Source organism: Anomalospiza imberbis, chromosome 13, assembly GCF_031753505.1.
Source record: "Anomalospiza imberbis isolate Cuckoo-Finch-1a 21T00152 chromosome 13, ASM3175350v1, whole genome shotgun sequence".
In the NCBI taxonomy this organism is placed as follows: Eukaryota; Metazoa; Chordata; class Aves; order Passeriformes; family Viduidae; genus Anomalospiza; species Anomalospiza imberbis.
In genome coordinates this window covers 1,632,790-1,655,020 of record NC_089693.1, presented here as the reverse complement: position 1 = coordinate 1,655,020, position 22,231 = coordinate 1,632,790, and the positions used below count along the sequence as shown (strand labels likewise).

Here is a 22,231-nt window from a genome sequence, read left to right as displayed (position 1 = left end):
CTGCCTTTTTTCCCGAGAGCAGAGGGAGAGGTGTTCTGAGCAATGCAAGAAAAATGAATTGGGAATGAGGAACTTCACCTGAGCAACCACCTTCCCCTCCAAATCACCTGGCTGCTGTGTCCATCCCAGCTCCTGGGCTGAGGAGGATGTCCATCCCGGTGTCCATCCTGTGTTCCCAGAGCATGGAGAAGGTTGGGAGCCCACCTGTGATGCTCCCTGTGCAGGATCCTGCTCACTGCCCTCCCCCCTTGGCAGTTCCAGCAGGTGCCAGGCAGGGATGGGCTCTGTCCCTGCTGGGACACTCTGGAGCTGAGCTGCTCTGGGCTCTGCTGGAACAGCTGGGGTTGGAGCTGGGCAGGTTCTCCAGGGATGCCAGGGCAGACACCGGAATGGAATTGCTGCCAGTTCCCGCCAGGCTGCAGCTGGCTGGGAATAAACGGAGACTGGATGTGGCACTCAGTGCCATGGTTTAGTTGAGGTGTTGGGGCATGGGTTGGACTCGACCTTGAAGGTCTCTTCCAACCTGGTCATTCTGTGAATTCCGTGAAATGATGAGTTGGCTTCAGTTTTCCCTGTGCTTGGGTAGCTCGAGGAGAACACTGGAGACTACCCAGGCTCAGGTGAATTGAATTTAAGCTAACTTGTCACAGTTTTAATCAGTGACACTAGAAATAAAAGGCTGTGCAGGAGTTTGGTGGGTTTGGGTGGGATCAGTGAGGTTATGTGGTCCTGGTGCTCTTCATGAAGAGCATATCTTGCTTTTTGAATTTAGTTTTACCTTCCTGCCTGGGCTGGGCTCTAAAACCCTGATTTCTTCTTCAAGGGCTTGGCTGAGCCATGTTCTGCACTGCACCAGCCTGGGCACTCCCAAATTGTGCTGGAAAAGGGCTGGATGAAACCAGAGCAGCGTTCTGGGCTGTGGGGTTACGAGCAGGTCCCTTGATAAGGAACTGGGTGTGCTGTGAAATAATTAGGGACTCTCATCTCAGAATCATCACAAACATTAATTAGCAGATTTCATAAGCTCAGTCACCTCCTTTTCCCCGTGCCTGTAGGGACAGGTAAATGTTCCAGCTCTGTCCTGGTGTGCAGCCTGTGGCATTGGAGGGGCAAAGTGCCCTTTTTTTAGACCCATCCCTGCCAGGATGGAGGTTACACCCAACTTTCCAGCCCATTTGTTTGCAGTGTACCAACAGAGCTCTCTGAGGGTGCCCCAGAAAAGCCTCCAGGAAGTGTAAAGTTGTATTAATGATCCAAAGAGATTTTAAAAGGATTTTTTTTTTTTTTTTAAGAACCATCTGCCTGCTAAAAATGGCCAAGAGTCTCCCATGGAATTCAGCTGCAGTACCGATGCCTAGTGACACAGCTGGACACCAGCAGCAGCGCCAGCAGAGGAGACTCTGGTGGTCCCCATGGCTCCTTCCACGCATTCCTGCTCCCAGGTAAGCCCAGGATGGCCAGAGCTGAGCAAGAGGAGCCCCCAGCCAAGTGGGGAAATCGGAGCTGACAAGGAGGAGGCTGCAGGGCCTGAATGCTCCTGTCAGAGAGGGAGTTTTTAATTTGCTGGTGCAGAGCCTGTGTTTCCTTGTGGGACTTGAACTCCAAAATACCTGCTCGTATTAAACTTTTCCAGGTTGCAGAACATCCACTGCTCCAGGACAGCCCCAAGATGGGTGCCTTTGGGCAGGAAATTACCATTGGGCAATATTGGTCATTGTGCCTGGTTATCAATGCTGGGTCCAGCCTCTGCTCCTTGCTTTTTGCCCCCAAAGATCATCTTTCCCTTAATTTTATCGTGAAAAAGAATCCACTGAGATACATTTGCTCCTCCAGGGATACTGAAGGTCCCCTTTGGAGACAAGGTTTGTACTTCTCGGCCAGCAATGTCCTTGGTAACAATATCAATACAAAAAAAGACAAAATAGTAACAACAACAATACAAGAAAAGACATTTCCCAGCATTTGATAATATCAATTGACAATATCGGTTGTCAAATTGATAATATCAATTGGCAATATCAATTTGACAATACCTTTTGTAGTTATTGATACTATATCTATAACAATGCTATAACAATATCATATATTGTTATTGATAACGATAACATTTCCCAGCAATTGATAACAACATCAATACAAAAAAAAGGACATTTCCCAGCATTTTTCTGCAGAAATCACCATGAGAATCCATGTGCAAAATCCCTCCTGGAGCAAACGGCCACGCGCTGCAAGGTGCATTAACTCAGCCGAATTTTGCTGCACCTGAGGTGGCCCTGCAGGGCGTTTAATCCTCTTTAAATTACCCCAAAAAAGCTGCTTTTGCACCTGTGATGTTTCACTACTTAAAGCACCACAAAAGCTCTTAGAGCAGCCACTTGGGTGTGAATTGTTTTAAGTAATGCTGAGGAAACTGCTAATGATTAATCAGCACCAAAGCCTCTGTCTTAACCTCATCAGGTGTGTGAGCAGCAAATATTTTAACCCTTGAGTAGCACGAGTGCCTGAAGGTGTTTGATTGCAGACTGGGTGTGAAATAAATGGGGCAGAGGATAAGGGGAAATGGGGCAGGAGATTGATGTGGTTCAGGGCAGGGTTGGTGAAAAGCACCGTGGTTATTGCCCATCAGCTCTGCTTTGCTGGAGCACTTGGGTCTGGGCAGGAGAGGTGGGACCACACCTCTGAGCTGTGGCAGTGCTGGGCTTGAAATCCTGATTTTTAATTTTTTTTTCCTTTACAAACCTGTTTAGCTCAGTAGGAGCAGTTTGGAACCTGGAAAATTTGTTATTTCTCACGGATTTCCAAAGCTGTGCTGCAGAGGTGGCTGCTCTGGTCTGTGCTTAGCTGGGCTTTGACCTTTTGTGCTCTTTATTGCAGTTTCCTCTCTCTCAACAGCTGACACAAAGTTGCAAAAATCCTATTTATTAAGAGCAATAATCTTGATTTCTAATGCAGTTTTTGGCAGATTAGCTGGAAAGTCAGGGGATGGGGCAGGACTCACCTGTGAGAGGGAGAACTTAGAGAATGAGTAGGGAACTGCTGTCTCAAGGGAATGAGAGGCTGTGATGGACCCAGCAGGTTTGAAAACATTTCTCTCTGTATTTTGGGAAAGGATCCCCAAAAAGTTCCTCTTCCCCTGGCCAGGAGGGTGCTGCTGTCCTGTGTGAGGCAGGGACGCTGCCCTGCCTGGTTTTTAGAGGATGTCACCTCTGGTTTAGCATTCCTGGCTTGGAGGACGCTGCATGAGTAGCAGATCCATGGGCCAAACCTCCTGGTTCTTATTGGATTCGATTCATTCATTTATAGGTTTGTCACCACTCACAGGACTTGCCTTTGCTGGGGCAGGGTCAGAGGAACACTGGCACTGTCCCAGGGGTGGTTCCTGAGGCTCAGGGTCCCGGCTGGGAGCTGGGTGATAAAAATGGAGCCTCACAGAGAATGCTGCTTCCAAAATGAACAAAAACTGGCCCAAGCTGAGTTGGAGAAATTGATTGCTGAGCAAATGTGAATCAGCCTAAAACCGTGGTATCTCGGCTTTTGTGGCTCAGGGTGAAATCCCAATATGCTGATGGGGATTGTTCACAACATTTTTTGTCCCCCTGGGGATTTTTTAAAGCGTGACATAATAAATGAGGCAGCTGATGTGTTTTACAGAATCTCTTTTAGGATTTTTGGGGGTTTTTTGTGAACTCTTACAAGATAAAAGTATTATTGAGCCCCTGAGTTATCTGCGAGCACAAGGCTCAGGAATGGTTGGCTTTGATGATCTCAAAGCTCTTTTTCCAACTTAAACAATTCTGTGATTTTGGAGACATAAACCTGGCTTTTCTAATATAGGTTTCCTCTTTGATAATCCTAATCTTGGTGGTGTTTGGGCTTGGCTTTGAAACATTCAGTCTGAAATGTTTGTTCCTGGACCAAAGTCATCCCTGGGGTGACTTCACTGAGGCTGGTGGGCCTGACAGGAGCAACCTGGGCTGTTCAGGGCTGCAGGTCCCTGCAGTTCCCAGGAACTCAGCTCCGGTGAAATCAGCAGCACCAGCGTTCTGTTTCTCCTGGAAGCTGTTTACAAAACATTTCAGCAGCGCTGGAACCGGGATTTATTTGTACAGAGAGGCTGCAGTATCAAAAAGCAAAGCAGTGACAGCAAGTCACTGCAGAGCCACTTCTGCTGCCTGAACCCTGGTTTGGCTTTAGGGATCCCCATGGAAAATCAAGATGCTGGGGTGAAGATTGGCACTTTTATGCTGAATGTGAACAACCAAGCTGCAGCTTGAGGTAAAAAAGGCACCTGGGAAACAATCCAGAAAGGCCAGTCAGGGGCTAGAGAGGAAAACTCCAGAGTGGAATTATTTCTCACGGATTTCTGGGAGTTTTCTCTTTTTTAGCTTGAGCCTTAAGTGAACACTTAAACCAGCCAGAATAAATCTGGGGAGTTCTTGGCCCGTTTCACTTGTGGTCAGCATTGAAAAACCTTTTGGAAGTGAACTCGAGGAAATCCTGCTCTCTTTGGGGAGGCTTGGATGAAGACATTGAGTGCACAGCGAGGCACCTCTGGCACAAGGACAGTGCTCCCTGTGCTGGTGGCAGAGACATCCTGTGCTGAAGGACTGAGGGACGATGGAAGTGGCGTTTGGGATGTGTCTGATGTGGCTTCCCCTGACAGAACGGGTTCAGCTCCCCCAGGTTCTGGGTCCTGAGTGTTTCCTCCTGCTGAGCAGCCTCAGCCAGCAGCTTCAAAGGCTGCTCAGCCCAAACCAGAAACCTCAAGAAAGGATTCAGCCACGGGAAAACCCAGAGGCCACGTGCCGTGCATATGTCTGATAAACCACTCCCAAATTTGTTCCTATCAAGCTTCAAAACAAAGGCATCTCATGGCTTGCATTTCCCTTTTCCTGTCAGAAAGCCAAAAATGCCATTTTCAGGCCACGCCTTCGTGTGCAAGTTGCAATAACTTATTTAAATCAGTTTGGGCTGATGTCATCAGTTGTCCTTTAGGGCCTGGAAGGATTTTAGGCTGGGATTAGATTTTGGGGAGATCAGAAGGCAGAGCAGTGATGCTTCCAAACATCTCCCTGTGGAGGGGGCAGAGCAAAGCCTGGCTGGGCTTGTGCAGGGGAGGGGCTGGGCTGCCTTTTTGGTGGGAAAGGCTTTTCTGTGCAGTGACAGGCAGTGCAGGAAGCCTGGTGGGAAGCTCTGGTGATGGATCCAACGCCTCACATTGAGACCAGAAGCCTTTGAGATAAAACAGGAACGCGTTCTGCCAGTTGCCATTAGCAAACAGCCAGTGACGGTGCAGATGGTTTGAATTCTTCCTGATCAGATGGGGAGGGTGAGATGGGAGCCCTGGCTGGAGCTGTGCTGCAGAGCCTGGAGCTGGTGGGATTCCACAGGCCCTGACAGATGTTGGTCACCAGCCTTTGGGAATGCAGGGGGGAAAAATAATCTCCATTTCACAAAAGCTGGTGCTTTTCCCTTTGGGAGAGGGCCGTTCCTGGGCTCTGGGATCAGGAGCTTTGCTGGGGCTCTGCCCATCACCGGGAGAAACCTGACTGATGAAGGTCATGGCAGTAACCTGCAGCTCTTACCTCCCAAAGGATGGGAGTGAAGAGTGGGGAAGGATGGCAGCAGGAGAAGCTTCCCTGAGCTGCCCTCGGGGTGGGAGAGCCTTGGGAATGGGGCAGCAGCTTGTGGCTGAGCTCACATGAACCCCAGTGATGGAGAATTGGGAATGGAGGCATCTGCAGGCTGCAGCTGGCAGTCAGAGGAGCTGTTTCTGGGGACATCATGTCCTGTTTGCTCCCAAACCTCTGTCAGCTGTAAATTTCCATGAGGAATTGTCACTTCAGCTGCAGGGCTGCTCTGGGGCAGATTTACTGGGCAGGGTTTTATTGCATCTGTCAGAATCGTGGGGGTTTGGGGGAGCAGCAGAGCCCTTTCTCCTGTGGAAGGGTGAAAGAGGTGGGTGAAGCACAGGGCATGTCTGCAGCTGGGATTTTGGGGTTTGATCTGGCACCCTGAGCAGGGGAGAGGCTTTGGAGGCACCCCAGAGAGTGTGGGGAGCTCTGGGTGGGCCTCAGGGTCACAGGGTGGTTTTGGGGTGGTTTCACAGAGCAGCTTCTTCCGAAAATGGGGAAAAGGAGGAAGGGAAATTCTGTCACTCAGTTTGGCAGGAGTGTCAAATGTGGGCATGTGAGTGGACTCTGGAGGCATTTTGGGGTTTGTAGGGTGATGCTGGGAGAGCTGCCTGTGTGGCCAGTGCTGAGGAATGGGAAGGGCCCATCTGGACCAGTTTGGACTGGGCCAGCTGCTGCTGTCAGGCTGGGAGAGACTTCTTGTCCTGCTTATACAGCACTGGAGTGTCCCTGGGGCACCTGCTCTCTCCCTGGGGCAGTCTAATGGATTTAAACATCAGAAGAACTGTTAGGTCCTGGTTACCCCCTGGATTTCCTGCAGGATTTGTCCCTTGCAATCTTCATAGCCCAGTGAGATGCTGGGGGTAAATGGAGAGTGGCTGGAGGGTAAATTTTGTTTAAAAGCTACAACCCCAAAAGGATGCTCTGTCTGCCCCTTCCATGCCCTTGAGGGAAGGTACCTGACCCTGTGGGTTTTTTGGCTCCTAAAACAGCAAAGATTTGACTCCAAGAGCACCCTCTTAAAAAATATTATTGCCTGATCTTCAAGCAACTTCTTATCTCGTACTTTGCCTTGATCTAGGAGGGAACTCCTTTGTCTGTGTGTCACTGAGCACAAGCAGTTCCAGTGTTCTGAGCACCAGACACGCTCTGGTTCCAGCCTTTGGCCCTGAGACCTGAGATTTGCCTGTGTTTACAAGCCCAGTAATTGCTGTCCTGAACCTGTTATCAACAGAGATACATGCAAGGGAAATTGCAAGGTTATGGCTGAAGCTTGCAGGGTTTTAGACTAACAAATATTTTAGCCTGAAGATATATTCAGCTTGATTCTTGCTTTTAAGTGGCTCTGGGTAACATGAGAAGTTGCCTGTCAAATCTGATGGGGTCAGTAAAATTCAAGCATGTTGGACTGTAATTAACATTTGAAAAGAATTTGCTTAGGAATTAGCTGTTGGCAGTGCAGAGCAGCTCCTTGTGTGGAAGCAGAGCTGCCCATCAGGGCCCACCCTGTCCTGGGCAGTGCAGGAAGGGAAAGCCAGCCTTTTCCACTTGTCTTCCTGACAGTTCCTGCAGGATTCCTCCTGAGGTGCTGACTGCATCAACCACCAGTGATTCCATCCAGGAATGGCATCATCATCCCAGCACTCGCTGAGGGGCAAAGGCATTTCTGCACTGATGGGGGTGGGGTAAATTTATAACTGAAAGTGTTTTAAGAATGGAGTGCTCTGGAGGCTGAATTGTCGCTTACTGCTGCACATCCATGGAATAGCTGTTGTCCTGCTGAGAAATGTCTCCAGCAGTCCTGAAGTGGGGTTTGGCTGGTGGGAGCAGGAGCAATTTGTGTTGTGATGTCACCCAGAAATCCTCCCTGAGGGCTGGCTCCTGCCTGGGCTGAGGGACTCTGCTGGAACCCTGGTCACTGAGAATGTCAGACTTTCTGTGCTGCCAGGCACTGACCCCCAGGAGAACACTGCATTTGACCTGAGGCCGTGGAGAAGGCTTCCAAAATGGAATGGTGGAACTGGGATTGTGGGGGTGGAGTTTGGATAGAAATGTGTAATATCACATAGTAAAAAAACTTAGAGTTTAATGTTTTAGAATATAGTACTATATATAGGGCAAGATGGAGGTTTTAGGGTGGAGGTTGGTTCTTCTTCTTCACCTTCTTCTCCTTCACCACCTTCTCCATGGGTTTGGGTGGTTTTGTGTAATTGGATAGAAAAGTCCACATTGTGGGGCATGGGTGGTGGTCATTGGGTTAAAAGTGAAAATAATTCAGGTGTCATTTCTTATTTGGACAGTTTATCCTTAAAAGGCCTTGTAGAGAGAGAGGTGGGGCTCCATTTTTAGTTTGTTAAGAGTGAAGTGCTGTAGAACTCAGGGTTTGTGAGACTGTAACAGAGATAAGAACTAATAACCATCTGTGTCTGAACAAGAAATACCTTCTCACACATTTAAGACTCCACAGGGCGCATTGCTGACAGGAGCTTAGCCAGGCCTGGGCTGGTGGTGGCTGTGCCAGCCACGGTGTGACTCCACATGAGCCACCAGAGAATCCCCAGGACACGCCTGGTCCTGGCTGGGGACAGCTGCAGGCAAAGCTCCCCATGGGGTTTGATGAAGGGCAGCCCTGCTGTTATGGATCAGAATAAACTGTAGCTGAGCAAGGGGCAACCTCAGGAAAAAAATGGTTTCTGGTTCTTTTTTCTGCGGTCCCCAGCTCCTGAAGGAGTGACAGTGGATTGTGCTTTCTCCTGCCCACAGATGAGAGACGTCCCGGTGTATTGCCCAGTGCAGATGTGAAATGGAGAAGTCCCCAGCTTGGCTTTGGCCTGGTCATTTGTCACTGTAAAGACAAGTGAAATTTCATTTTTTCTGAGTGGCAGTCGAATAGCCCTTTGTCATTGTCACTTAGTTACAACTACTCATACTTCAGATTTCAAAGCATTCAGGGAATGAAAATCTGTTGTGTTGAGATCACAGGGGAAATGAGGCTTCAGTTTATCAAAGCTTTGGCAGTTCGGCTCAATTTGCCAAATCCTTCTCTAATAAATAACTCGACAGGCTTTGTCAGGGAACAATAGTGTTACTTCATAGAGCTCTGTAATTAAGGCTGAAATTGTATTGATAGACACCCAGAGGAGTTTTTTGGTCAGTGTGGATTAGAGCTGCAGGCATGGGAGCTGGTTTGGGGAACAGAGATGACTTCTGAGAGCTGAAGGTGCCATCCCTAAAGTGTTAAACCAAGCTGTGCCTCAGAGCTATTTTTCTTCTTGGAATAAGACACTTTGTGCTTGGTGTATGGGATTAGGAGGAGATTTAAAATATGCTCTAAAATCCAAACACCAATGAGGACTTGAAAATGTAGAGCCAAGTAGTGGTGGATGGGCAGCATTTCTGTTAATTAGACTCATTAATGTGCCAGCAGCTGTTAATGCTGGGAACAGATGATGATATCAAAGAACATCTGGTTTGTTTTCTTCTCTGTAACTGGTGGGAGTTAGTGGGGCTTGGAACAACCTGGGCTCACGGAAGGTGTCCCTGCCCATAGCAGGGTTTGGAATGAGAAGAGTTTTAAGGTCCCTTCCATCCCAGTTGATTCTGCCCTTCTGAACATCTTCAAAAAACCCAGCATAGGAAATAAAAGAAAAAACAACAAACTGTATGGAGTGCTTTCCATTTAAATAGGGATTTATGGGCTTTTCCCCCAAATCATCTTTCTGGTTTTTGGAAAGAGTGTTGTGCCTTCCCTCTGGGCTTGCCTGAGCCCTGCAGGGTCCTGGGGCTCAGCCCTCTAAGCACAGCTGCCCTGGAACATTTGCTGTGCTCACAGAGTAGCTGGTGCAGCCCCAAAGCAGCGTTTGGGCACTTCTTAGCTCTGCCAGGCATCAGCCTGGATAAGGAAAACCCTTGTGGGATTTATTCCCTCACCAGGGCTCTGTGGGGCCAGGAAAAAATCTGAAATGATTGCAGGGATTGTGTCATTCCTTTGTCACCCCCGTGCTGTCAGAGCTTTACAGACACAACATTGTTCAGTGCACCGAGCCCGGTGCCAGGCGGGCGCTGCAGCTCCTCTGCCAGCACCAGCTGTGGGCAGTGGTGATGCTCTTTTTTTAACCAGAATCCCAAAATTCTCCTTCCCTGAGGGTCTGTGTGTCACCTCCTGCCCTTTCCGGTGGCACTGGCTGTGTGCGGGTGCCAAGTCCTTTGTGAAGGACTCTTCCAGCTCCTGGAGAAGGAGACACACCACATTTATCTGTCCTGTTCTATCTGCCTTGTGCCTCTGCTGCGGCCACCCTGTGTGTGTGAACGTGCTCGGGGTGGGGATGAGCCGGGTGTGGTGGGATCAGCTGGCCCTGACCAGACTCTGGGAAGGGAAATTGGGTTGTGCTGCTGTGCAGAGGCACTGAGCCCTGCTCTGGCTGCCCTGCAGAGCTTATTTCCACTGCTGACACTCAGCTCCATGTGGCCATCTTTAGGATATCCTTGGAGCATTTTTATGGGCAAACAGGCTTTGCTTCTTCACCAGCTCGGAGATATTTGGGCTTTCTGATGTTATCTCTGAGTTAGTTTACCTTCCTTATCGCCTCGGGGGTTTGGCAGGAGGGATTTCTGTGTCTGGTTGCTGTCTTGCAAGGCTGGTGCTGGGAAAGCCCACCTTGGATTTACAGCTTTGCTCTGGATTTGCCTCTTCCATGGGAAAATGGCAAGAGGTCTTCATCTCCACAAGGAGCTGGGTTGGGTTTATCTGAATGGCACTGACAAAGCAAACAGAGGGTTTGGCTGGGGAGGACAGGGGAGAAGGCATGGGAGTGAAAGGTCCTTCAGAGTGGCAGGTCAAGGATGAGCAGGGGCTGGACATGTGGGAGTTGTGCACAATAGACACCCATTTGGAAAGTTAATCCTTTAATTTCCCCTCATCAAGCGGGTCAAAATAATATAATAAAGGCTTTCTCATGGCGATGCAGGCTGTAATTCAGGGCAGCCTTTTTTCATTTCACATTTTCCCCTGCATAAAGTCACTGTCTCCTGTTCCAGAAGCAGCAGCAGCATTTGAGAGCAGAAATGAGCAGCCCTGGCAGGACTACAAAGGGCTCCGGAGGAGCAGGTACGCCGGGGATGAGGTAAGTGCTGTCGTTTGGGTGAAATAGGTGTGGAAAGTGCACTCTGCACACGTTAGGCTTCAAAGCCAGCAATAATTACTGCGTTTGAGCCTGTATCAGCACCCGGGGCTGCCATTCAAGTCGGGCAGGAATTCTTTGTGCAGGGCTTTTGTTCTCCAGACATCCAAGCTCCCCGCGGTTCACCCGAGGAGCCCAGGGAAGTGTCGTGGCTTTGAGCTGGGCTTGTGTGGAGCCCCGGCTTTGATGCATTCATTGCGGTGCCCTGTGAGTATGACTGGGCTGGAATTGCTTTTAATGGCAAAACCATGAAAGGAGAAAAGAAGCGGTGGGGTAGGTGGCAGCAAGATGGATCTTGCACCGTGGCTCCTGGCAGGGCTCTGCTCTCTGGACTTGCTGCTCTTGGTCTCATCTTGTGTCCTCCTGGCTTGGAATTGACCTGGTGGTGTGGGGCTGGTGTCTCCCAGATGATGTGTCCTTCATTCCATACAGGGTCATTTGGGGGTAGAGCCAAAAAATATCTCTCTAGTGGGTTTTGTCATGGATCTCCATGGAGGAGGTCAGTTATGTGCTTGTTTTAAAGAAAAGAAATGGCTGAAATTATTTAAGTTTATCACTGCCTTGTTAGTGACGCAGGACAAGGAAAAGTTTTGAGCAGGAGCTACCCAGCCCCATCACCCTTGCGACTGCTCCAAAGCAACTAAATCTTGATGTTCCTGAGCAATCCCCTCTGAATCAATGCCCCCTGGGCCCGCAGAGCAGGCTGCAGCGTTGTCCCAGGAGCTCCTGTGCCTTCTCCCAGGGAGGGATTCCCAAATGCTTCAGGTGCCACCAGTGCTGTCACCCTTGCCCCGGCCGAGCCGTGACTGCTCGCTGCCACCCCAGAGCCGCAGCCTGGCTGTCACCCATCGGGAGAATGTCCCTTTTTGCAAACTGTGGGCTCATTTTTCCTGCGGCGGGGGCCGGAGCACACAAAGGCGGCGCCACGGGCAGTTTTATCTCGGGGCAGAGCAGGGAACCGATCTAATCTCTCCGCAGAGCTCCTCTCCCCAAAGAACCCTTGTGCTGGAACAATAAATGCCACGGACACGCTGCCAGCCCGCGGCCGCCGATTCCGTCCAGACCCGTGGGCATTTCTTTCCCGGGGCCGGCCGGGTCCCGGCACCCCCGTGGCCGCTGCCCACGCCGTGGCGGCGACGGCCGGTCTGCTGGCACCGTGGGGCTGTGGGCACTGCCCGCTCGGGCCCGCCGTGACGTCCGGCCCGGTGACAAAGCGCCACTATGGCCGGGGACGGGCGGAATGCGGCCCCGGGGCGGGCTGGCACCGGGGGCTCCTGGAAAGGCCAGGCCAACCCAACACAGCGCGGCTTGTCCGGCCGACAATAAGGGATGTGTTGTGGTGGCGTGGATGAGCCGAGCCGGGGCATGTCAAATGTTTACTCTGGGCTTCCACAGCGCGGGCGGGTGAGGGCCGAGGCCTCCGCTCCTCCTCCAGGCAGTGAAGGCCACGGTGGGAGCTTTGGGATCCAGCTTGGAGAACCTGTTGTGCCACCTTTGTGGCCTCTTGGGCCACCTTTGTGGCCTCAACCAGCTCTCACACAAGGCCAGCAGAAATAGGATCCTGGAATGGTTTGGTTTGGGAGGGATCTTAAAGATCATCCAGTTCCAGCCCCTTGCTGTGGACAGGGCCAGTGACAGATGTCATTTTAGTGGGTGCTTTGAGGATCCCATTATCCCGCTAAAACCCTCTCTCAGGCTTCACTTAAGCAGTGCAGCCATCCATCATTAATGCCATTGTGCATCCTAAAGCCTTTCAGCATTCCCGGGTCCCCCATTCCCAGTGGTGGGATTGGACAGATGTCCATGCAGTTTCCATGTTGTTTATGGTACAAGCTGCTCCTGTGACCCTGTGGGTGGAGGATGTGGTGAAATCCCTGCTCTGAGATGGAACTGAGTGGTGCAGAGACATCGTTAACATTCTCTAACGTGTTCCTGGGGCAAGTGAGGCAGTTTCAGGTGAGGCCAGGGGCCAGTGCCACCAGCTTGGTGGCCCTTGTGCCAGCTGCCCAGAGCGAGGGGGTTTGCAGCCCCCAGACTGTGACTCGTGCATTGTATCTGCTCCTCCTGCCAGTGCTAAATCCCATTTATTACAGAGAACTTCACAGGCTTTTAATGAACCTTCCTGAGCTTAATTTACAACTTGGGGAAAGATAGACAAGGTGACAAAGTGAACTGAAATATGAAATTACTTTAATTGCAGAGGAGGACAGTTTATAGGCTTCAGAATCCAAGTCATTTATTTTAATGATCTCCTCTGCCCTCAACACGTAATTACCATTCCCGTTCCGAGCTGGTTTCAGGAGAGGTATGCAGGGAAAGCTGGTTGGACCTGTTCAGGCAGCAGAACTTTTGGCAACTCATAATCTGAGACAAAAAACGAATTAAAAGCAAAATATATTGTCATGACAGAAACACTTTTCATTTAAGACACGCTGGGTTTTGCTTCGTTTCCTGGAGACAGCTGTGGCCCATCTGAAAGCAGCAATCCGAGGCACACGGCACTGGTTGAGTGCCTTTCCAACCCTACATGGTAAAACACTTGGAAAATCCCTAGGAGTCAACACGGGGGCCAAGGGGTAATGCAACCTCTGGGGGGAGGAGATGGAAATGTTTCATTTCCCCGTTGCTCCTTGCGTTGGTGGGTTGGGTGTTCGGGGTGGCAATAAAAAAATAGGGATTTTGAGAAATGGATGCTGCTTTTCCCGCATGGATATCTGATTTTGGCTGGTCCTGCTCAAAACCAGCTGGAGGTTTTCAACCCCTGTGGAAAGAGGGGCTGTCTGTGAGCAGCTCCAAGCTGTTCTCATGGAGTTCAGGCCTCTCAGTGTGAAAATCTGGATGTTGCTGGAGCCTCTTGTGGCTGGTGTTTGGGCACATGGACATTTTGGTACATCCTGACTTTTCTGATGTGGTGCTTCGGGGGCTGATTTGAAAGGAGGCTGTGTTGTAATTACCCAGCTTGGCTTAGCTCTGCCTCTGCTTCTCCGGTGTCCAGGAGCTCTCCAGCTGAGCTTGGCCTAGCTTCCTCGGAGTTAAAACTCTGATGTCCCTCAGAAACCTGAGCGCCAGGCCTGGCTTTTCCTCTGGCAAGGGTGGGAAAGTGGGAGGAAATTGGGTGTAACGTGAGGGAAGCTGGAAAGCAAAGATGAGCCCAGGCTGGTGGGACTCATGCCAAGGAGTGGGTTCTGAGCCAGGCTGATGCACCTTCCTGCAGGGAAAAGAGGTGAAAACACATTTTTCTTACAGGGATCATTAAGTTCCTTGGATTGGACAGTTGTGGCCCAGAGTTTCTTGATTATTTTCAGATTTTTTTTTTTAACCACAAGGATGGGTTGTGGACCAAGTGATCGTGGAGTCATTAAAGTCTGTTAGCTCTCTCTAGGTGAAGTGGTCATGAATCTGTGGCAAAATGGGACAAAATCCAAAGGCACCTGGACTTCCCATCCACCTGCTGGAATAGGCTGGCTGGGATTTCATGTGGCCCTGGCTGAAGTCATGCAGCACCAGAAACTGGGGTTTCAGGGGTGCTGAGGCCCAAAATCCCCCACCAGGGTCGGTGAACTGCATGTGCCCAGGGACACAGCAACTTGCCCCAGTGCTGGTGAGTTGCTGGAGTGGAAAACCAAATATTTCCAAGCTAATGTTTCCCAAAGTTGGCATTTTGGCATCTTTGAGCTTGACTTGTTATCAGTAAGACTGGCTGCTGGACAGTGTGGAGCAGGTGGCACTGGGGCATCTCTGGGTTCGTGGCTACTGCTGATCTGGCCTTCAAGGCTTAGCAACAAGAAATAGTAAATTAATTTTCCTGAGTAGCTCTGCCTCCTTGGCCAGATTAGTCTCCAGAATGAAGTGCTCCTGGCCTGATGGAGAAGTGTGACATTCCTCCCCAAAACAAAATATCACAGGTCCTTCATGTGCTCACCCCAGCACGGCCCCTCTGGCCCTGCTCCAGTGCTGCCTCCAAAGTATTTGCTTTAAAAACACACTTTAAAAAAAGCTCTATCAAAAAGAACGCGAAGGATGCAGAGCTTAGGTCTTGAAATTGGGAAATAGTACAATAAAGCTGCTTTTGTAAACTTCTTTCAGCCTCCTTGTGCAGTAACCCGCCCTGCTTTCCAGCCTGCTTTCTTCTCTCTGCTGCTGCTGGCCACCAGTGGAAGAAGTGATGGAAGGCAGAGGCCATTTGGCCTTTTCCTGCTGTTTTTCATGCTTGGCAGCAGGGTGGAGCTGGGCTGGGGAGGGGGATGCTCCTGTTGAGTAGCCAGGGAATGGGAGGTGATGTGCTCAGGGGGGCAGATGGTGTCTCCTGGCTGGTGTGCATCTGCCCTGGGACAGCTGGGGGCTTCAAAGCACGTGGGATGATTGTTTGGGAGTGAAATTAGGCGGGGTGATGCCCAACCTGAGCTCAGCCACCAGCATGAAGGGACTCAGGCCTGGCCTGCCCTTGGCCACTCTCCTGGGCTTCCTTTTTTGATTCCAGCTCCTGGAAGGCCTCACAAACTTTGCCCCAGGACCCTCTGTGCTCAGGGTTGGTCACTGTTGGTGTGCAGGTGCCCAAATCCCATCAGCCGTGGCCCTTTCCCTCCTCTGGCTGAGCAGCCAGTGCCTGGTGCGAAGGGCTTCCAGGACTGCCTCTCCTGGGGCTGCTCTTGTGAGGGTCATGAGTGAGGAAAACATCTCAGACTGGCTCCTGTCTCCCTTTCCACCAGCCCCTACTTTTTAGGGAAAACATCTTTTATTTGTTTTGATGTTCAGAGGAGGCTGAGGGGAGGGGGGATTCTGCTTTATTTATTTTTTCTTTTTTTTTTTTTTACCTGGAGGAACCACAGTTTTCAGACAATTCAGGCTTAGGAAGTGGGAATCAAATTTCTTTCTTAATCCTGTGGTGTTTTCTTTTTTTTTTTAATGAGGGTGTGTGAACTACAAGAAGGATCTTGTTCAGCCCCTCACTTGCTGATTTAGGTCCAAGCCAACAGAGCCAGGCTTGGAACTTTGATGCTGCTGGGGGAAAAACAGGGAGAAGTGAAGGGAAGGTTGTGGGATTGGTGGTGCTGCTCAGCAAACAGAAAGAGGAAAAGGAGAGTGATTTCTCATCCTACTTCCTAACTCCAAACACAACCCAAAGTTTTTATAAACTTTCTGCTCAGGTTTCAGGAAACTGCAAATGAAACTGCATTCCTCTGTGTGTTGGGTTTTTTTTTTTTTCCTTTTGCCCTCTTTCTTTTTGAGATGTAATAAAACATCATCACCTACAAGGCTGTGGCCTTTAAAAGTATTCTCCGGAGGGCAGGCGAGGAGTGGAGGCAGATTGACTGACAGCTGGAATAAAGCCTCTTTATTATCTCTGGGATTATAATTTCCCTCTATTCTGGGTGTTGGAGCAACAAGAGCCTGGTTGTCTCTGTTCTCACTGCCTTCTCCTGTGCTGTCCATTCCCCCCCCCCCCCATCAGCTGAGGATACTGAACTTCTCATCACCTAGAAAATAATGGTTTTTTTCCAAAACTTGAAGGCCTTGAGTGTAACTAGTGAGAAAAAGACAAGCTGTTAAAAATAAGAATATAAAAATAACAGGAGTGGGGACAGAGCAGCCACTGCAGGATGTGGTCACAGCATCGTGTGGCTGCAGGGGGGCTCTGTCTGTCCTTCACCAATTCCTTTAACTCTTTAAACTGGTTTTGGGGGCCAAAGCTTGCAAATCTCTGATCAAAGCTTGCAGATCTCCAGCAGCTGTTCTGGAGCTGCAGCTCCCAGGCTTGTGTGGAGGGAGCAGAGAGCGGGGAAATGGCAGAGCTGGGGGTAAAAACAAGGGGGATCATCTTTAAAGACAGAGGCAGGAACTGTGTCTGGGGCAGTTTTTAGGCAATTTAAGGGATGTGCAGTGGGATGCTGGAGCTGATGCGGTGGGACAAGGTCTCTCCTGCAGCTCCAAGGCAGGAGAAGGAACAGGGGATGCAGGGCAGGGACAGGACTGCATTGGGGTGGGGTGGGGTGTAAGCTGCTTGCTGGAAAGCCTGGGCCTGCCTTTTGGGGTGGTTCCTGGAGTTTTCCCCGTGTCCCTGTCAGGACTCTCTGGGAGAAGGGGTGGGCACGACCCTTCCCTCAGTGCACTCCTGCTCCTTGGCACAAACCACCCATGGGCCAGGAAATTCCTGCTGTGGAGGGCTCTTGGAAGCCAATTTGTTCTTAATAATTAATCTACGGGAAGAATGCAGTATATATGTGTAAAAATGACCTTGAGATGTGGTGTAGGCTCTGCGTGTGATGCCTTAGACCTCCTGGGACTCGTGGTGCTGACCCACGACCGCGGCCAGATCCCGTTGGAGTGTCCTGTGTGGACACCCAATGGATTGCCACCCCAATAACACATCCCTGGCATCTCCTTCCTGTCTGGAAATGGGGACAGTGCTCTGGAGAGGAGCTGGGCTCCTCAGGGACCCAGAGAGTCCAGGCAGGCCCTGTGTGGTGGGGAGCAGCTCTAAAGGCAACCAGTGCCCAGCACCAGGCACCCCAAATTGCTCAGCAGAGGCCATCAGGACACTTGGTTAATTAGAGAAGCCCCATTACTGGCAGACAAGGGGTACATTTATTTTTAAAGACTGCCTGACAGTGAGAACAGGCCTCTGGCCAGAGATCTGAGGGCCTGGCTATGTAATTGAGTTGAAAAGGGAATTTAGCTTTTTTTCAAACCAGAGGCCCATGTCCCATGTCCTCCCTGCCAAGGAACGGGCAGGAGCAGGGAGCTGGGAGGGGTGGAGGGTTGTTATTTACTCAAAGTTTCCGCCTCCTTCCTTCCTTCCCACCAACTCCCCGTGACCCAGACCTGCCTGCTGAGGAAAACTGCTCCCCAGCTTTGCCAGTTCTGGGATAAATAGGTCATCCAAAATATGCAAAAGGCAGTTCCAAGTCTTCCAGCAGTCAGAAAGACCTCAGAAGTCTTTGGATGCATAAAGCCTGTGCTAATTGTGTTATTTCCAACGTGGATTTTGAGGCTCTGGGACCTCTGGAAGTAGGGTCTTCCACAGCAGTCCAAGGGCAGGGATTTGGCAGAGGAAGCCAAAGACCATTTCCAGCTTTATTTCACCCATTTGCTCACTCAGACCTTGACCATGGTGGTGGCAGCTGCGTTCTGCAGCCTCCCAAACCCAGGGTTTTATCCCTCCCAGGGGATGGGGGCTGTAATCTTTCAATTAAAGCAGAGTCCAACCAAGGATGTCTTCATTTAAACCCCAGTGATGCCTTTAACCCCGGGAAGTGCAGCTGCCAAATTTTGCTGGGTGATTGAGGATGATATAGGAGGGTTTCCTTGAGGAAACTCTCCAGCATCCTGCACTGACAGATTTATGGCGTTTGCTCTGACCATGCAAGGCACCTCTAGAAACAAGGGGGGAGGAAATGTGCCATGGAGCTCTCAAACCCTGCCTGCCCGCGTTCACACGTCCATGCTTTCACTCCCCTCCCAGCTCCATTTTGCTAAAATGCTGAAACACTTGTGGTTTTTCAAGATTCTTTCTTTTTTTTCCCCTCATGTAAATTTTCTTTTAAATGCTAACAAGCTGCTTTTCTTGCTCCTGAAGTGGTGGTGCCATCTGATGAATCTGCAGTTGGTGTGAGCCTTGGGCAGGGGGGATCAGGGCTCTTCACTTGCTCCAGCTTCATTTCAAATTGAGCCATTGTTTTGAAGAGCTAAAAGCATGTTCTGAGTTGCTTTTTGTCTGGTATCACAGCTGTGTATCCTGTAGTGTGTGAATCTGAGCCAGATCAAAAGGAAATGATGCCTGAGGTATTCAGTATTACCTAAGGTAATCAATATTGCTTTATGTTCTTTATTTTCTTCTCTATCTCGACACAACTTCTGCTCTCAGTGAAAGTCCAACCTGTTTGCAAGGTTGTCTGTGCTCCTCCAAGTCTCTTGGGATGATAAATAAGATTTATCACGGATCAAACTCAGTGCCAGGGCTTGAATTGTGGAAAAAGTTTAAAACCTTTCCCAGTTCCTCTGCAAGTCCCTCATCCCACGGCATGAAGATGTGCCAGGGAGGGTTATGTGGGATTTTAGGAAAATATTCTTCCCTCAGAGGGTGCTGGGCACTAGAACAGCTGCCTGGGGAACGGTGACATTCCCAAGTCACCAGAGTTCCAGGAGTGTTTGGACATCGCTCCCAGGGCTGCACAGGGTGGGATTTTGGGGTGCCTGTGCAGGGCCCGGAGCAGGATGATGATCCATCCCTGTGGGTCCCCTCCAGCTCAGGATCACCCTGATTTTGGGGTGCCTGTGCAGGGCCCGGAGCTGGATGATGATCCATCCCTGTGGGTCCCCTCCAGCTCAGGATCACCCTGATTTTGGGGTGCCTGTGCAGGGCCCGGAGCTGGATGATGATCCATCCCTGTGGGTCCCCTCCAGCTCAGGATCACCCTGATTTTGGGGTGCCTGTGCAGGGCCCGGAGCAGGATGATGATCCATCCCTGCGGGTCCCCTCCAGCTCAGGATCACCCTGATTTTGGGGTGCCTGTGCAGGGCCCGGAGCTGGATGATGATCCATCCCTGCGGGTCCCCTCCAGCTCAGGATCACCCTGATTTTGGGGTGCCTGTGCAGGGCCCGGAGCTGGATGATGATCCATCCCTGTGGGTCCCCTCCAGCTCAGGATCACCCTGATTTTGGGGTGCCTGTGCAGGGCCCGGAGCTGGATGATGATCCATCCCTGCGGGTCCCCTCCAGCTCAGGATCACCCTGATTTTGGGGTGCCTGTGCAGGGCCCGGAGCAGGATGATGATCCATCCCTGTGGGTCCCCTCCAGCTCAGGATCACCCTGATTTTGGGGTGCCTGTGCAGGGCCCGGAGCAGGATGATGATCCATCCCTGCGGGTCCCCTCCAGCTCAGGATCACCCTGATTTTGGGGTGCCTGTGCAGGGCCCGGAGCTGGATGATGATCCATCCCTGTGGGTCCCCTCCAGCTCAGGATCACCCTGATTTTGGGGTGCCTGTGCAGGGCCCGGAGCTGGATGATGATCCATCCCTGCGGGTCCCCTCCAGCTCAGGATCACCCTGATTTTGGGGTGCCTGTGCAGGGCCCGGAGCTGGATGATGATCCATCCCTGCGGGTCCCCTCCAGCTCAGGATCACCCTGATTTTGGGGTGCCTGTGCAGGGCCCGGAGCTGGATGATGATCCATCCCTGCGGGTCCCCTCCAGCTCAGGATCACCCTGCGCCACAGCAGCATCCATCCAGGACCCTTCTGCTGAGCCTGTACCTTGGGGAATGCCTTCCCCGCAGAAGCAGAAGCCAGCCTGGAAGCGCTTTGGCCGAGTTTGTAGGATCCTTTTGTAGGCTTGGCAGGATTTTTTCACAGAACTGCTGTCTCCCCTGGAACCCTGCTGTCCCCGCACCGCGGTAGTGAAAGGTGGGAAAAAAAGGGGAAATAAAGGAAGCGAATGTCGTTAGCGAGCGGCCAGTCGCAGATCAACAACTTCCTGCCATTGTCCCTCTGCTCCCCGAGCAGCGGCGCTGGCCGGGGACCAGGCAGCTCCTCCCGCGGGCCGTCCTGCTGCGCCCGGCGGCGGCCGAGCCGGCCCGGCAGCCGCTGCACCGGCCCAGGCAGCCCGCTGTGACAGCCCTTCCCCGGGCAGCCGGAGCGACGGCTTGGGGCTGGTGCCGGCAGAGGAATAGGAGCCCAGCTGCTGCTGGAGGAGCCAGAGCAGGATAGGACGTGCCTAAAAAGTGACACCATGTCGTCAACTTCTCCTTTCCCTTTAATTGTAATATTGAACTTATTGAATTTTCCTCTTGAAATGGTTAATGTTAACATTAAAGTTATTGTTTCATAATATACTTTTATAATTATACTTTTATAATTATACTTTCATACTGTACTTTCATACTGTACTTTCATACTGTACTTTCATACTGTACTTTCATACTATACTATACTTTTATACTATACTTTTATACCATACTTTTATACCATACTTTTATACCATACTTTTATACCATACTTTTATACCATATTTTATACCATACTTTTATACCATACTTTTATACCATATTTTATACCATACTTTTATACCATACTTTTATACCATACTTTTATACCATATTTTATACCATATTTTATACCATACTTTTATACCATACTTTTATACCATACTTTTATACCATACTTTCATACCATACTTTCATACCATACTTTCATACCATACTTTCATACCATACCTTCATACCATACCTTCATAATTATAATTTTATATATTATATTAGACTATATAATTATAGAATTATAATAGAATATATTCTAATAATATATTAATTATTATAGAATATATTATTTTATAATATTATTTAGAATATATTATTAATTAGTATAGAATATATATAGAATTATAATAGAATATATTATAATAACTATAACGACGTTATAATTATGTTTTTATTATCAAAGTTAATTGATGAAATAATATTAATTCTATTAAATTAATTAATTTTTACATTTGCTTAATAAAATAAATAATAAAATAAATTTAATAAATATATATAATATAAATAATAATATCGATAATAAAATAAATAAAAATATTACTATTTTTAAAGGGCTTAACTTTGTGAAATGACAACAGCTTGAGGACGTGCACGTCTGTAAAAATTTCTCTTTTTTTTTTCCTCCGAGCTGTGCTCATTTCCCAACTGCTGTTTGGGCGAAGTGGTTTGGTGAGGAAAAAGGTTTAAACCTCTCTGCGGTGCTGTTTCCCCAGTGCAGCCACCCGTGTAAGATAAATAGTAGCTGATCCCTTGTTAGTGAAGTGCACGCTCTCCTTCACGCCTGGCTGGGAGGGAAATGCAGAATCCTCTGCCATCTGCTGCCAGCAAGGAGCTGGGGGAAGGATGGAGCCTCGGGCTCTTCCAGCCCAAAGCACTGCTGCACCAGGAGCCCATCTGTCCCCTGTTGGACAGGGGGAGTGTTCCCAGCACAAAATGGGGTTTTGGTTTTTTTGGGGGAAGCACTTTCCTGCTCATCATAAACTCAAATGCTGCAGAGAGGAGGTCTCGCCCCAAAAATGCCCACTGAGGGTTGTGTGTCCAAGAGCCCTTCAGCCTTTTAAAAACTGCAGCCACAAGGGACAAGCTGTATCTAAACAGAGCAGCCAAGCCCTGTTCCCTGCAGGAACGATCCCTCTGTGAAAATAAAGGGATGCAGCTTCCCTGGGTGCAGCCCTTCCACTGCTCCAGGTGAATTTTTCAGCTGTGACAAATCCCCCAAAGTCTGCATTTGGCCGTTTGGCGTTTCCGGCCGCAGAGTGCCATTATCACACGTTGCAGGGTTTATCTAAAGAAGGAAGAACACTGTGGCAGTGAGATTTTGTGCCAGTTTCCAGGGCGAAGCTCTCTGCCAAGCAGGGAGTGTGCGTGCAGGCAGGAGGTGCTG

At 49.9% G+C, this 22,231-nt stretch overlaps 1 long non-coding RNA gene across 1 annotated transcript in view; it reads left to right on the top strand.

The window, feature by feature from the left end:
• LOC137481666 (uncharacterized) overlaps nucleotides 1–22,231 on the top strand; it is a 76,691-nt gene that overhangs the window by 12,739 nt on the left and 41,721 nt on the right. Inside the window, exon 2 of the long non-coding RNA XR_011003586.1 lies at nucleotides 10,671–10,756. This is a non-coding gene — a long non-coding RNA (uncharacterized lncRNA). The remainder of the gene's footprint in view (nucleotides 1–10,670; nucleotides 10,757–22,231) is intronic.